Source organism: Nelumbo nucifera, chromosome 2 (assembly GCF_055504915.1).
Source record: "Nelumbo nucifera cultivar China Antique chromosome 2, China Antique-T2T, whole genome shotgun sequence".
Taxonomy (NCBI): Eukaryota; Viridiplantae; Streptophyta; class Magnoliopsida; order Proteales; family Nelumbonaceae; genus Nelumbo; species Nelumbo nucifera.
Genome location: NC_142650.1, coordinates 45,832,194 through 45,846,986, shown reverse-complemented (window position 1 = coordinate 45,846,986; position 14,793 = coordinate 45,832,194).

The following is a 14,793-nucleotide window of genomic DNA, read 5'->3' as shown; positions in this document are numbered from 1 at the left end:
TCAAACATTTTGGGTTGATGAATATGAATTTGTCAAAGATTTTTTTCTCCTTGGAATGTCAAATTCGACTTTTCGACCATAAACATCAATGATCACTCACACACTTGCATCTTTCTGGTTGAAGTGATTATTGATGGTGCACGATCTGGTTGCTCCTAGCTGGATGGTAGCTCGAATGTCGGTCTACCTAGGTGGCCGGTCAAACTACAAGAGAGCACGATCAGAGGACCCGAGGTGCTTTACCCAGTGTAGGCACTTTAATGCTTAAGTTAGCGAAGAGTGATTGCGAGCTTGAAAGCTTTGTAAATGAGAGAGCTAGAGAGCTAAATCGCACGTACCTCGTAAAGTTGGAGGTGAAGCCCCTATATAGGCGAGTTGTCGTAAGCCTCATGAAACACATCCGAGATCCCCGACCCATGTTACCCAAAGTCCATTTCACACCTAGAGATGGACTTCACATAAGCTGATAAGTCTTATCAAGTCCATCCAATCTGGGCAGGATAAGGATAAGGCTCACAGACGTGCAACATGATACCGTAAAGGTTGGAGACAAATGGCTAGCTTCTAGACCTTGGTCCTGGATGAGGTACCCAAGATGCCCGAGCTGACCTGGCTTACTAAGGTGGTCGAAAGTGTTGAGTTGTCATCCAATGATCAGGTCGTTCCATGTGTCCACACTAACAAGTCGAGCCAAATTACCCCTCATCAATTTCCCCCCACTACCTGCCAAAGGTACTCAACTCGGGGCAGGAATTCAGGACGAGTCTAGGTGAATTTGGCCCGGTCTCTGGTTTGGTCGATGTTCGGTCTGTAGGTCAAACCTGACCGACCCAATTGGCTCGACCTTAGAGCTAGACCGCATCTTGGGAACGCACGGACGTCTCGCGGACTATAAACTCCGTGGATATCAAACACGTGTTCAATCGAATTCGACCTCAAAAATCGAGCGATCGCCCTCTTGGGAACTGTTGGATCATATCGATTTGGACCGTCTATGTCTTCGGTGTCACTAGGTCGGTGGTCGAGGTCGTTCTTTCTCTTATATTTGGTAAGTCATTTTTCTTGCTCGGTTCATTTCTTTTGCCTTCCATTATGTTGGGTAGTTGTGAGTTTAGCAAAGAGAGGGAGGAGTCCAATTAGGCCAAGGAGGGCACCTTGGTTCAAGACCGGCAAGGTTCCCACAAAAGGACCTCATCTTCCCACCGGCCTGCTCGACCTAGAACTAGACCGCTTTGGTCCCTCCCAGATGTCCCCGAATTCCCTTCGAAAGTCCTGGCTTGGAAAAGTAGATATTTCTTTCTCGCCCAAGATGGGGGTGGCCTTTCCCAACACATTGAAGGAAAGGTATCAAGGACACCAGGGACCAAATGGATAAGAAAATGCAGGCCAAGATTAGAAACCTGGCGGAGTGCAGCCTAAAGTTGGAAGAATACTTGACCGAGGAGAAGCTAGCTAAGGCCGGGTTGAGTCCTCTGGGTAGGTCACCACCTCGGGCTCAAGTACTTTGTCCTTACACTGTTTTGTTTTATATTGTTTTGACTAACTTTCGACCTGTCTTTTGTAGGCATCATGGAGAATCTTTTAACAAAAGGGCCTTTCGCCGACATGAAACAAAAGAAAAGGAAGAGGAAGTCCTGCGATGATTCTTCTCGGACACCAGCTGTTGAGCCCGTCGCCCCAACTTCGGCCAAGGAGATCCCAGTCATTAACTTGGTCGAAGAGGACCAGGAAGAAAGGTCACCACCACGCCAACCCGAGGTAGTCCGGTCTCCCAAGGTTTGGTCCAAACATCTCAGGGACAACTCTTCTAATGAAGGCCCTGAGGAGAGTCAGAGTATAACAGATGTTTGGACTAGCCTCGCCAAGAGCAAGGAGGCAACTTTCCCTGAAGACATCTCCAAGTTCACCGAGATGAAGCCTACCGAGTTGGGCATAAAGATAATGTGGTGCCTCATGGTGGTATGTTCTCAAACCCTTTGCCGTGTTGTCTTGGAGGTGCTTCTTTCTTTCTAGTACTTAGTGAAATTTGTTTCTTTTTCCATGCCAACTCTATGACTCATGCCTTCATGAGGTAGTCAGAACAACAACTTGTGCGGGCTGAAGGAGTCGGGACTACAGCAACTGAATACAGGTCTAGGGTGGAGAGGGTCGTCGACATCATCGGTACATTGAGGGATGAGGTGCTAGCGAACCGTAAGCGCATTGAGGAGCAAGATCTTGAGATAGAGAGACTATAGAAGGGGGAGATAGAGAAGCTGAAGAAGGAGGTCGAGGAGTAGAAGACTACCTTTGCCGAGCACGAATATGTCCTCCTCAATGGAATTAAAACCACCAAGGCCCTCGCCATCAAGGAGTACAAGGCTTCTCTAGAGTATCGTAAGGAGAGGTTGGACCTCGGTACCGTGACCTTCCACAAGGGCTTTAAGCTCTATCGTATGGTTACGAGGTCGGTATTTCCCGAGCTCGACCTCAGACCTGTCACTACTTCGTCCTGCACTCCGAAGATGATTGACAAGATCGATGAGGACCCTGACTCCGAGGAGGAGAAAGGCGATGAGGTCAACAAGGGAGTCATGGAGGAAGTCGATCTAGACACCGCTGCCAAGGACACCAAGGAAGTTGAGGTCGCCAAGAATGACACCACAATTGCTGAGAAGGATGGGGGCGAGGATCCTTAGGATGCCTGACAATTCTTTCGCCTCTTTTCTGGGACCCCCTGTAAAAATGTTACTCTCTGAGCCTCCAAGCTCGATCTAGAAATTTTTCTTTTCTTATGTACAAAAATCAAAGTAATGAATGGCAATACAATTTCTTTTTTATCACATTGCGTACACTTGCTCTATAAACACTTAACTTCAAAATTTTTTCTAAGTGTAGGTTCGCTCGAGGTCCTAACTTCCAAAATGGCTAGGCACAGTATGGGAGTAACCCAAGGTGACTGTATGCCGAGGCGACTAGGCACTGTATGGGATAGAACCCGAACTACCTATGCGCCAACAAGGCATAATAAAAGATGCACCCGAATTGCCCATATGCCAAAGTGACTGGACTTTACTTTATTGTGGTGCTGAGTTCATTACCAGCTCGGCATAGGGGCCCTTAGGCTTATAGTGACTCGACGTCCACTCCTCAGTACATAATTTAGCTGACGTGCAGCTTGACCAGGTCGCCGAAGCGGGTGGTCCTCCGTACTAAGAATAATTTATTAATGGGGCGGATGCTTGAATCCCAAGCTCATAAGTAGTACTTCGTTTGGTTGTTGACGTTCCAAGCGTAGGATACCTGCCTCCCTTCCAGCGTCTCGAGCTCGTACGTCCCTTCTCCAAACACCCATCGTACTCTGTAAGGACATTCCCAGTTTGGTTCCATCTTACATACGCCGGGCTCAGGTACCATAACTTTTCAAAGTACAAGGTCACCAACTCGAAAGTCGCTTAACTCGAACATTATAGTACCGAGCTACTTGTTGCTGGTAATCTACAGTCCGAATATAATCCAGGTCGTGATCTTTTTCGATTTGGTTGAGGTTGTTCCGCAGCTCATCGTCATTGGCCTCCTCATCGTATGCTTCTAACTGTAAGGTCAATACTTCGATCTCAGAAAGGATGACAGCCTCCGTACCATACGTCAGATTGAATGGGGTCTCTCTAGTTGTTGTCTTGATAGTAATCCAACAGGCCCAACACTAGGCAACTCGTCTACCCACAAACTCTTAGCTCAAGAGAGCTAAGCTTTGAGTCTGTGGAGGATCGCCCTGTTCATCGCTTCAGCCTGACCATTCGCCTGTAGATGCACCACCGAAGTGAAATTCTATTGAATCCCCATCTCAGAACACCAATTCTGGAATTTTATGTCCTTGAACTGCTTTCCATTATCGGATTTTAGTACTTGTAGGAGACAAAATCTGAATACTATGTTCTTATAGAAGAAGTTTTGTACATTCCAGGATGTGATGGTCACCAGTGGCTTGACCTCCACCCACTACGTGAAGTAGTCAACTGCTACGACCAAGAACCTTCTTTGCCCGATTGTCAGTGGAAATGGAGAGAGGATGTCTATCCCCCACTAAACGAAGGGCCATGGGCAGGTTAGATACTTGAGGTCAACAGTGAGATAGTGAAGTATGTTAGCATGCCTCTAGCAATTATCACACTTCTGGACGATGTCGAGTGCATCCGCCTTCATCATAAGCCAATAATAGCCTTACCTCAGCGCCTTACCCCCCATGTATCCTCCACAAAGACCTTCATGGATCTCATGTAGCACCTGGCTTGCTTCTAATGGTCGCAAGCAGCACAAGAAGGGGAACGTGAAGGACCTCCTATACAAATGCTCGCCAATAAGAAGATAGCGAGCAGACTAACGCTCTACCCTCCACTCTACGTTACAACCTACTGGAAGGGTCCCATGGAGCAGATAATCAACAAGTGGTACAATTCAACTTGGTTTTGCTGTCAACACGGAAGCGACCTCTTAGGCTGCCCTCACAATGCTAGGTCATGGTAGGTCTTCAACGTATACCATCCTCTTTGTGACATCACATGTACAAGCCAACTTCCAAAGCGCATCGGCCTCTGCATTTTCTATCATTGGTGCTTGCTGGATGAACCAAGAGTGAAAGTTGGGCAGGAGCTCCCTCACTTTGGCCAGATAAGCCATTGTGACGGGTTCTTGAGCTTCGTATTCACCATTCACCTGGTTTGCCACCAACTGAGACTTGTTGCACACTATGACATGCTTTGTGCCGACCTCCTTCGCCAAAGTTAGCCCGGCTATGAGTGCCTCGTACTTCACTTCATTGTTTGATGCCTCGAATGCAAATCGAAGAGTGTATTCCAGCTTCACCTCGCTAGGTCCATAGATTATGAGTCCAACTCCGCTTCCTCACTGATTAGACAAGCCATTGATGTGGAGGATCTAGGGCTCCTCATCCCAGGCTGGAATGGGTGCCACACTGGTCGACGCCTCCACCACGTTAACTGTTTCAATCACCTCAAGGACCGGCGTATTGAATGCACACTCGGCAACGAAGTCAGATAGGACCTATGCCTTAAATGCTAGGCATGACTCGAACCGAATGTCGTATTCGCTCAACTCGATTGCTCACTTCATCAACCAATCTACGACATCGAGCTTCTGAAGGACATGGATCGAAGGTCAATCAGTTAAGACAACAAATGTGTGGGCTTGGAAGTAGGGATGTACAGAGTTGGATCTGGTCTACTTCCCTTATTAGTACAGAGCTGACTACCTTGTCACTCGCAGAGAGGTAAAGTTTTAGGTCGTCTCCGGGTTTAGGTCGGGTTAACATAGGCGGTGAGTTTAGGTATTTTTTGAGATCATCAAATGCAAGCTGGCACTGCTCGGACCACTCAAAGTAGTCATTCTTTTTAGTGGCCTTAAAAAAAGGGTAAACACTGCCCAACCGACTTAGACATAAATCAGTTCAAAGCACCAATTTGGATAGTTAACCTTTGTACTTCTTTTATTGACCTAGGTGGTCTCATATCTAAAATATCCTAGATTTTGTTTGGGTTGGCTTCAATACCACGTCGGTGCACTATATAGCCAAAGAATTTGCCCGACGTGACCCCGAAGACACATTTGTTCATATTGAGTTTCATGTTATATTTTCTTAGAATTTGAAAAACACAATTTAAGTCATCAATGAGAGAACTTTCAAATTGGGTCTTTACGACCATATCATCAATATAACATTCTACTTTATTTCCAATAATAGGTTCAAAAACATTATTTACAAGTCACTGGAAGGTTGCTCCAGCATTTTTCAGTCCAAAGGGCATAATTTTATAACAGTATAGCATGAGTTCAGTTACAAAAGAAGTCTTTTCCTGGTCGACTAAGTCCATCTAGATTTGGTTGTAACCGAAGTAGGCATCTAGATTGTCGGCCTAACTTGGAACCCCGATGTGGTGATCTTCTTTTTCTAGGCAATTTACTTCGTTTGTTGCAAGGTGGCTGGCATCTTTTCGACGACTTGCTTCTTCGTCGCTGCTACTTGCTACTGCTTGCCTCTTCTCTGATCTTTTCCTCTTCCTGGATTGCTGCAGATCTAACCGGTATCCGAGATCCTCCTCCATCTTAGTTAATTTTTCATCCTTAATGAGGAACACCTCAATGGAAGCCGAAGGGTTCAAATCGAGCTGCTAGCAAAAGTCAGGCAGCAAACTCCCTTCATTGTCGCAGTGAGCTGCATGGCCGGGTCGAGATTTGGAACTTGTAGCCACTCGAGGTTGAATCTTCTAATATAATCCTGGAGAGGCAAGTCTGCTCACTAGACAACATTCAAGAGGCTAGTCACGGATTTTGGGCACCTCTTGCTTGTAGCGAAGTGCGTGGTGAAAAGTTTTGTGAACTAGTTCCAGTTTTTAATTGAACCAGGGGTAGTCCCCAGTACCACAATCATGTTGTACCTTGGAATGTTGTGAAAAAATCCATACAGAGGCATGCGCCATCGGCCCCATGAAGTTGCATTAGGGGATCGGATCAGTCATTTTGCCGTACATCTCCAGGTTTGGGGCCTTGAAATTCTTACAGCCATCCAATGCTAAGGGTGATGGCCAAGTCACAGGTAGTGTAGGCAACTGTGTTACGATTGATCTGACCTCACCTTTCTTCTCCTTCTTGATTTGCATGGTGTTGGCGGTTGCAAGATTAGTAGATTACTCTTTCCAGTGCCGCAACGTGACGTGCACGTCTACATGGTCTCTTCTTCGACACCTTGGTTGTGTCGTTTGCCTTTGTACTTTCCGATATCAGAGCTTTGGTGTTCTGTTCTACCGGGGCCTGGTTCCGGTTATCAAGATGGTAGAACGGGTCCAGAACCGGGTCCCGATTTCTCACTTTGGGATGTTGGTCATTTTGACGACTGTTCTGTTGATTGTTCTACTGGCGATTGTTCAGTTGTTGATGGTTCTGTTGCTGTTGGTTCAGATTTTGCTGGGGTGGCAGTGGTAGTGGCAATTGTGGCTGTTGCGGCTGTTATGGCGGCATAAAAGTGCTAAACCTCTCTTCCCATTCCCGCATCTATAGGTTCATGCTGCGGACATACTACACGAGCTCATAGAACTGCCGCACATCAATCCCTGCGGGGACCACTGATGGATCTACCACGGGGAGAGGGGTGTTCACCTAAGGGAGAGGGGCATTCACCTGGGGCAGAGGAAAGGTTGGGTTCGGCATGGCTGCTACTCTAAGAAGAGTCAGGGGCACTGTAAACTGCCCGATTGTCACAAAGGGGACCTCAGGATTCATTGTGGGCTGCTCTTGGCACCCTATGACTGGTACCTCATTGTTGTTGACGTTGGTGTTGCTTAAAAATGCCATTGAATGAAGCGAAAGTAGAGAGAGAGAGAGAGAATGAAAACTTGGCTTTTTGTTGCTGGTTCCCACAGGTGGCGCCAATTGATGGTGCATGATTTGGTCGCTCCTAACTAGATGGCAGTTCGGACGTCTATCTGCTCAGGTGGCCAGTCGAACTACAAGAAGCACGACCAAAGTTTGATATCATTGTTTTTTTTTTTCTAATTGAAATGTTTTTGAATTGATTAATACAAATTGATATTTCTACTTAAAACATTAAATTTGATATTTCACTATATAAATGTTAATGATCAATACCAAACATGCATTTTTTTAATTGAAGGGACTCTCATGTGTGATGTGATAACTCATATTTAGGTGGTAATAAAAAAAAATGATTTAAGCACCCATAGTTTAATGATGGATATGGTATTAAGGCTTTATTTGTTTTTGGATAAATGGAGTAGATAAGTTGGTCAGCACGAGAGCTGACCAACTCACCCACATTCATGTTCAGATGTTAGTGAGTCCCACAAAAATAACAATTCCCAAGCGGCACAGTTATTGGGTAAGTATTACCCTAATACCCTCTACCCAATTTGGTAAATAATTTTTCGGTTCACCAAGAAAATTGCTAACACATGATGGAATAACATTGTTCCTTAATACCAGTAATTTCATTTATTTGGGCAAGTGTTAATCTGGAAATATTTTGCCTGGATAAATGCATTTACCCATTTAATGACTTGTAGAAAAAATTAGGCATAAAAATATAATGAAATGACAAATTAGGTTTCATGTAACCAATCCCATATACTTGGAACAAAGCTTTGATGATGATGATCATGATGACTCTTTTAAATGAAGAAAATTTTAGTCTTTTGGTATATCCTTTACCAAATAGAAATAGACTATTTTTTGATCCCTCAACACACTTATCAAACAATCCCAAAGTCTGAGGGGGTGTTCGTTTTTTTGGATTTTGAGAGGGGGGAAAGTTGGTCAATAGGATTTTGGTTCCCATTGACCAAGAATCCCATGTTCGTTTTTCAGATTTGTGTGGGGATCAAGGAAAGTTCATTTTCTTGGGTATCAGATTTATGTGATACCCATCTCCTAGGTTGGTAAATAACTTTCTCATGTAGGGGGAATATTTCTAACAGTTGAATGGACAAAAATACCCCTTTTAATAATGGATTTTTAAGCTAAAATGGTCATTGCCTTATTTACCTAGGAAATAAAAGAACATGGATAAATGCACTTACCCGAGTAAGTGTTTCCTAAGTAACTTACCGAAAAGTGAACAGGGCCTGAAAGGGAACCCAACAGGATAGAGTAACGAAAATAGTAAAAACTATGTCTAAAATCATAACAGCCTAACCAATTAGCCAACTTTGGGCATTCACGATCTGGTTTGGTTTGGAGATCTCAGACCAAATCACCAAGACTGTTTTGGTTGCAATTAATTTTATTTGCACTAGTACAAATGCATTCCAGTGCAAATGAAAAAATAAGGTAAAATTTATTCAACTTCAGGTCTTATTTTACTCCATTTGTATTGCAATCAAATTAAATAAGGTAAAATTCGAAACAAAAATAAACTAGAATTTGTACCCAAATCATTTGCATTACCATAGTTTTGAACCAGTTCAAATTGCACAGCAACCAAACATAACCTAAATTACATTTCAAGAAATTCTCTAACCAAACCAAACCAGACAAAACCGTTCTATTATGGTTGGTCCAATTTCAATACAGTTTAGGCCATTCTATTAGTCTTAACCCATACCTATATAAATAACAAATATAATTCAATTATCAAATTCAAATGTAAACAAGTATATATAAATTACATTGACACTTTCTCAAACATAATTAAACAGTTCATTGAGCCTCAAATTACAAGTTAAAAATTGAAACAAACAATAACAATGTATGGAATACTTATATAATTAAGAATTATGAAATTATGTTTAAATGTTAAATGAATACACACACATATGGGGTTCGACTTGGTACCGTAAAGACATGATACTAGAAAAACTTATAACCAACCAACCTACATCATAAAAGTAGAAACCTATCAGGTGGATTTTCACTGAAATTCATAGGGGGTTGTGATTGGTCAAAGCCTTTCAATATCATCTCTTTCCGGCATCATAGATTTTCACTATATAGCACATTTATTAATAATTGAGAAAATTAAGGAAAACCAAACTGTTTGGTTTGGTGGAATCGGAATCTCATTCCCATTCCCGATGGAATGACTTTCCCTATACGAAGAAATGGTCATTCCCTCCCCCTCCCCTGGGGATGAGAATCCATTCCAGCCAATTCTAATTCCGATTCCTATTCCAGACTGAATCAAACAGGTGAAGAGAATAAACCATTCCGATTTTGAAGTTTTCTAATTCCAAAGAATTTCGATTCCAATTTCAACTCTGGACCAAACGGACCTTAAGTGAAACTCTGCAATTTTTCCTTATTCCTCCTCTTCTCTTATTCAATGATGTTATGTTGCCGCACCATCCAAGGAACGAAACTAAGGAGTAAGGACGGTTCAGTTTAAAACTTATGTCCAATTGGTTGGCGTTGATTTGGATGGGTTATTGTAAACCCGTTCAATAATTGAACCAGCCAATATAGTGCCAGGTCCTAGTTCAAGTGTTAAACTATTATATTCCTAACCTTAGCCAACTAGTTTGCTGTATTAACTAATTTTTATGTGATAAAGATATCCCTAAATCCTTAATTTATTTATCTCCCCTATTTTATCATCTGTTTAATATTTATTCATCAAATAACCCCATCAATGATTCAAAAAATTAATCAATGATGTTAAAGATGTTGCATGTTTTATTTACTTTTTATTAGTTGATATTTCACAAGATGTATTTATCAATTATATCAGGAACTAACATAGTGTCACTTACAACATTTCACCTTATTACGGTTCATTTTTTTCTTTGCCGTATAGCTTTTTTTTTCGAAAAGAACCTTAGAGTTTTTGTATACCATAGATTTTGCCTAGTTATATTTATGTATTGATGCTTGTGTTATCAAACATCAAACTAAAATAATTAATAGATAAGAGTATGAAATGAAACATTCTCAATATCATGGTTTTCAAAACTGGACTGGACCGGACAGTTGGAATGGAAAAATCAGGAACCGGTTAGGTGTGGTTTCATTTTCCTTAAAACCGGATTTTTTCTAAAAAAATGTTGATTTGGTCAATAAATCGTTGACTCGAGCGTTCAAATTATTCAACAATTTTGACCATATTTTAATTTTTTTATCAGAACGGGCCAACCATTCGATTCGAACAGTCCAACATTACACAGTTTTATCATACTTCTCGCACTATAGCAGGCTGTGCCAGCATAGCCTGATGTGCACTATCACTTAAAAGCTTGTATAGATTGTATTTCCTGTTTCGAACCCAAGGAAGGATATGAAATATTGGCAATGCGATCCGGAACATGAACATCCATCAGCTAATTAACAGTCTAGAGCATGTTGGGAATCACCTCAATAATGGTATCAAAGCCAAAGGTCGGTTAGATGCAAGTATTTATATCCGTGACTCCTATGGTTTTATCAGTTTATCCATAATTGAATTGTTGGTAAGAGTAATTGATCTCCCATAATGATTTCGACCTATGGGATAATGGGAATGGGCTCCATAGTTGAGCATAGTTGATGATTCCAATGGCATAACCAAGGAAAAATTTTAGCTGTTGGGGACCAACAGCCTATGTTGTTGAGAGAATTTCTAGAAATGCCATCTTACTATGAGAATGGGTAAATTAGTAATTATATCTTAATTTATTTTTACTAAAAACCAAAACATGAGCGTGAATAAATGCACTGCTCAGAACTGTCCAACCCAGAAACTGTCTCAACAGCCTATGCTATTGAACCCCAACAGCCAAAATTAACCCCATAACCCACGCATAAATGATAATATTTGGTACTTAGCAGTTGAGCGATGGCTCTTTATGATTATGAGCAAAGGGCTCTTTATGGTTAAGCTGCGGTACAAAAAGATTCTTGGGTCACATAGGTTTCTTTGTTAGATGAGTCTATTATGGTTATGAACTTATGATCAAGATTTTTAAAACTGGACTGGACAGGGAACCGTTCTGCGGACTGGTTTCCAGGTTGAATAATCTGATCATTCAGTTCAAATGGATGACCCGTTTTAACTTAAAAAATAAAAATAAAAAACAATAAAAAACCATTGTCCAAATTGATAATTCAACAGTTCAATTACGCAAGTCAATGGATCATTAACCAAATCAACGATTTTTTGTCAAAAAGCAATTTTAGAGTAAAACGGAACTGATTATTGACCGGTTCCCGATTTCTCCGATTTTGAAAACCATGCGTCTATATATATCAATATCAAACCTGTCCCCATATAAAAAATATTGGTATTTCTAATTATGAACCAACCATGGCATGGTATGGTTCAAGAGCATAACTTGGCTCGGTTACCCGAGTTATATATTACCAATTATTCCCCAACACTTCTTGTTCACCCTTTCTTCATCAACCCACCAGTCCATCCTTTGAAATGATGATCAAACCAGAGTATTCCTTTTTCCAACTTCTACCGGTTTGAGAAATTAAGATAATGAAAGATGTGTAATAGATTCTCGGCCAATCAGAACCGGACTTGGGTACTCTTCCCAGCCCCATTAATTTCCCACCATTGGAGTGCTTTTCTTTAATTAGGTTGTGTTTATTTTCATTTTCAGAAGGGTGGAAAATGTATAGATTGGCCAAGAACTGATTTTTTAGGGGAAATTACTTATACCTCTCCTAGGTCTTGGTTAATTATCAAGTCCTCTCCTTAATTGGGTTTACCAATTGATTTATGCCTCAGGACCACGTACAAAAGTTAATGGAGTTTGTTAAGGAAGAGACAGAAATAATTAGTTTATGAAAATTTCAATAACAAATATCAGTTCTGCCTCTAAAATGTATATTTTGAAATTAACAAAAGTAACTTTACCTTCTCAAAATTATATATATTTTTACCTTTTTTTTATCTTTCTTGAACATATTTTCAACTATTCATTCCGCCTTAACATTGATTTCCCTTTTGATCAAGAAATATAAATTAGGGTTATTTTTTGGGCTCAACTGTGATAACGGCAAAACATGATATCCAAAAAATTCATGATAAGTCAACCAGTATTATAAATGTGGAATTTATCAAAACTCACAGATGGGTTTTAATTGGATAAAGCTTTTATAATACCATGTCTTTCCGGCATCATAAATTTTCTTTACATATAACATATAAATTAAAGTGTCTTAGAAGGATAGAATGGACATTAAAAACTTTTAAATGTCATTTAAACACTTAAAAAAGGAGGTGGTACGTAGTATTTGATCAAATTCCCAAGAAAGGTATGAGTAAATTTAACCTTGCTTTATTGAAAAATTTTACATGATACGCACCCTGTACCTTATTATGGTGTAAACTGTATAAGAGATGGACTGACTACTGAAATCAGTTAGTGGGTAGATTTATATAGGATAATCCTTGGTTTTTTTAGTGGATGATCTAATGGATAGATGCTTACAAGCTTACAAAGACAAACAGGAAAAAATGCTTAATTTTCTAGGGAATGAAGGTTGAACGCAACAAAACTACTTACATAGAATGTGTTTAGTATAGTTTTTGTTTATTAAATAAATATTTGTATTTGGTTTATTTTTAAAATTGAGAAAAATATTTGATAAATCATTTATGAACAATTAGGCACTACATTAACAGATTAGTGAATAAAACGCTCATTAATAAACGATTGGTGCACACATAAATCAAAATTCACTTTGTGAATATCAATGCATATGAATGAATATAATAGAAAAAGAAAAATTGCTGATTTAGCAATGACATGAAAACATTTTGATAAACACCTATCATAAAACACTATGAAACAAAACACAAGAATATTTTATTTAATTTAAGCATGTCTCACTCCTGATGAATCATCATTCGAGATCTCAAATGGAATTTTAAAACGTCCACTCTGTTGGAAGAAATACTTGTCTTAACCCAGCCAGCTATAAAAATATGCCCTGTTCAATACTATCTCTTATATATATACTATCTAATTGGGGTGCTCTCTCCGTACAGGAAATAGAATCTCACATGAGAGCACCCCAGTAATTACTGTTATAATAATTAACAATTATTACTGTTATTAATTACTATTGTCACTGTTATTATTGTTATTAATTACTGTTATTTTTTTTTATTATTATTATTCTAACAGTAATTATTGATTATTACAGTAATTTAATAAATCTACAATTAGTGATTATAATTAATAATTACTGTTATTATAAATATTATTAATAAATAGATATTTACTTTAATTTTACTTTAAATTAAAATTATAAATATTGTTATTAATAAATACTGTTAATAAATTTAGTAATTATTGTTATATTAAAAATAATTAAAAATGTTATTAAATGTATTGTTATTGATTATTTAATAAAATATTATAATTACTAACTATTACTAATAAATACTATTAATTTAATTTAATTTTGGTAATTATTAATTTAATGAATATTGTTAATAAATCCTATTCATAAATTTAATATTTATTGTTATGTTAAAAATAACTAAATAATATTATTAAAACTATCATTAATGATTATTTAATTAAATAATATAATTACTTACTATTATTAATAAATGTTGTTAATAACGTTCTAACAACCGACAGTCTGATCGTCCAGTTCGAACAGATGACCCATTCTGATAACAAAAATTACGAGCAAAAAATTATGGAACCGTTCTGGCCACCGATTTTCGGGTGGACGATTCAATCGTTCGAACGAATGGTCCATTCTGACAACAAAAATTATAAGTAAAAAATTGAGTTTGTGAGGTCCATTAAATAGTATCATACGTGTTATGTCATTCAAGCGTGTGGCTCATACAACCCGAAAACGGAACCATTTTGGCCACTAGTGACAGCCTGTTCTGACAACAAAAAATTATAAGCAAAAAATTACGGAACCATTAAGGCCACCGATTTTCGGGTCGACGGTTCGATCGTCCGGTTTGAACGGATGACCTATTCTGACAACAAAAATTACAAGCAAAAAACTGAGTACGTGAGGTCCATTAAGCAGTATCATAGTGTTATGTCATTCAAGCGTGTGACTCATACGACCCGAAAACGGAACTATTTTGGCCACTAGTTTTTGGGTTGATGGTTCGACCGTCTGGTTCAAACGGATGGCCCGTTCTGACAACAAAAATTTTAAAAATAAAAAAAAAACGGCCAAAAACCATTGAATGGGTCGATAGGTTAACGGTTCCACCACTTGGGTCAATGGGTCGTTGATCGATTCAACGGTTTTTGGTCAGGGATCGGGATTGGGGTAAAACGGAACTAGTTGCCTGGGCAATACCCAATTAAAAGAAAACGG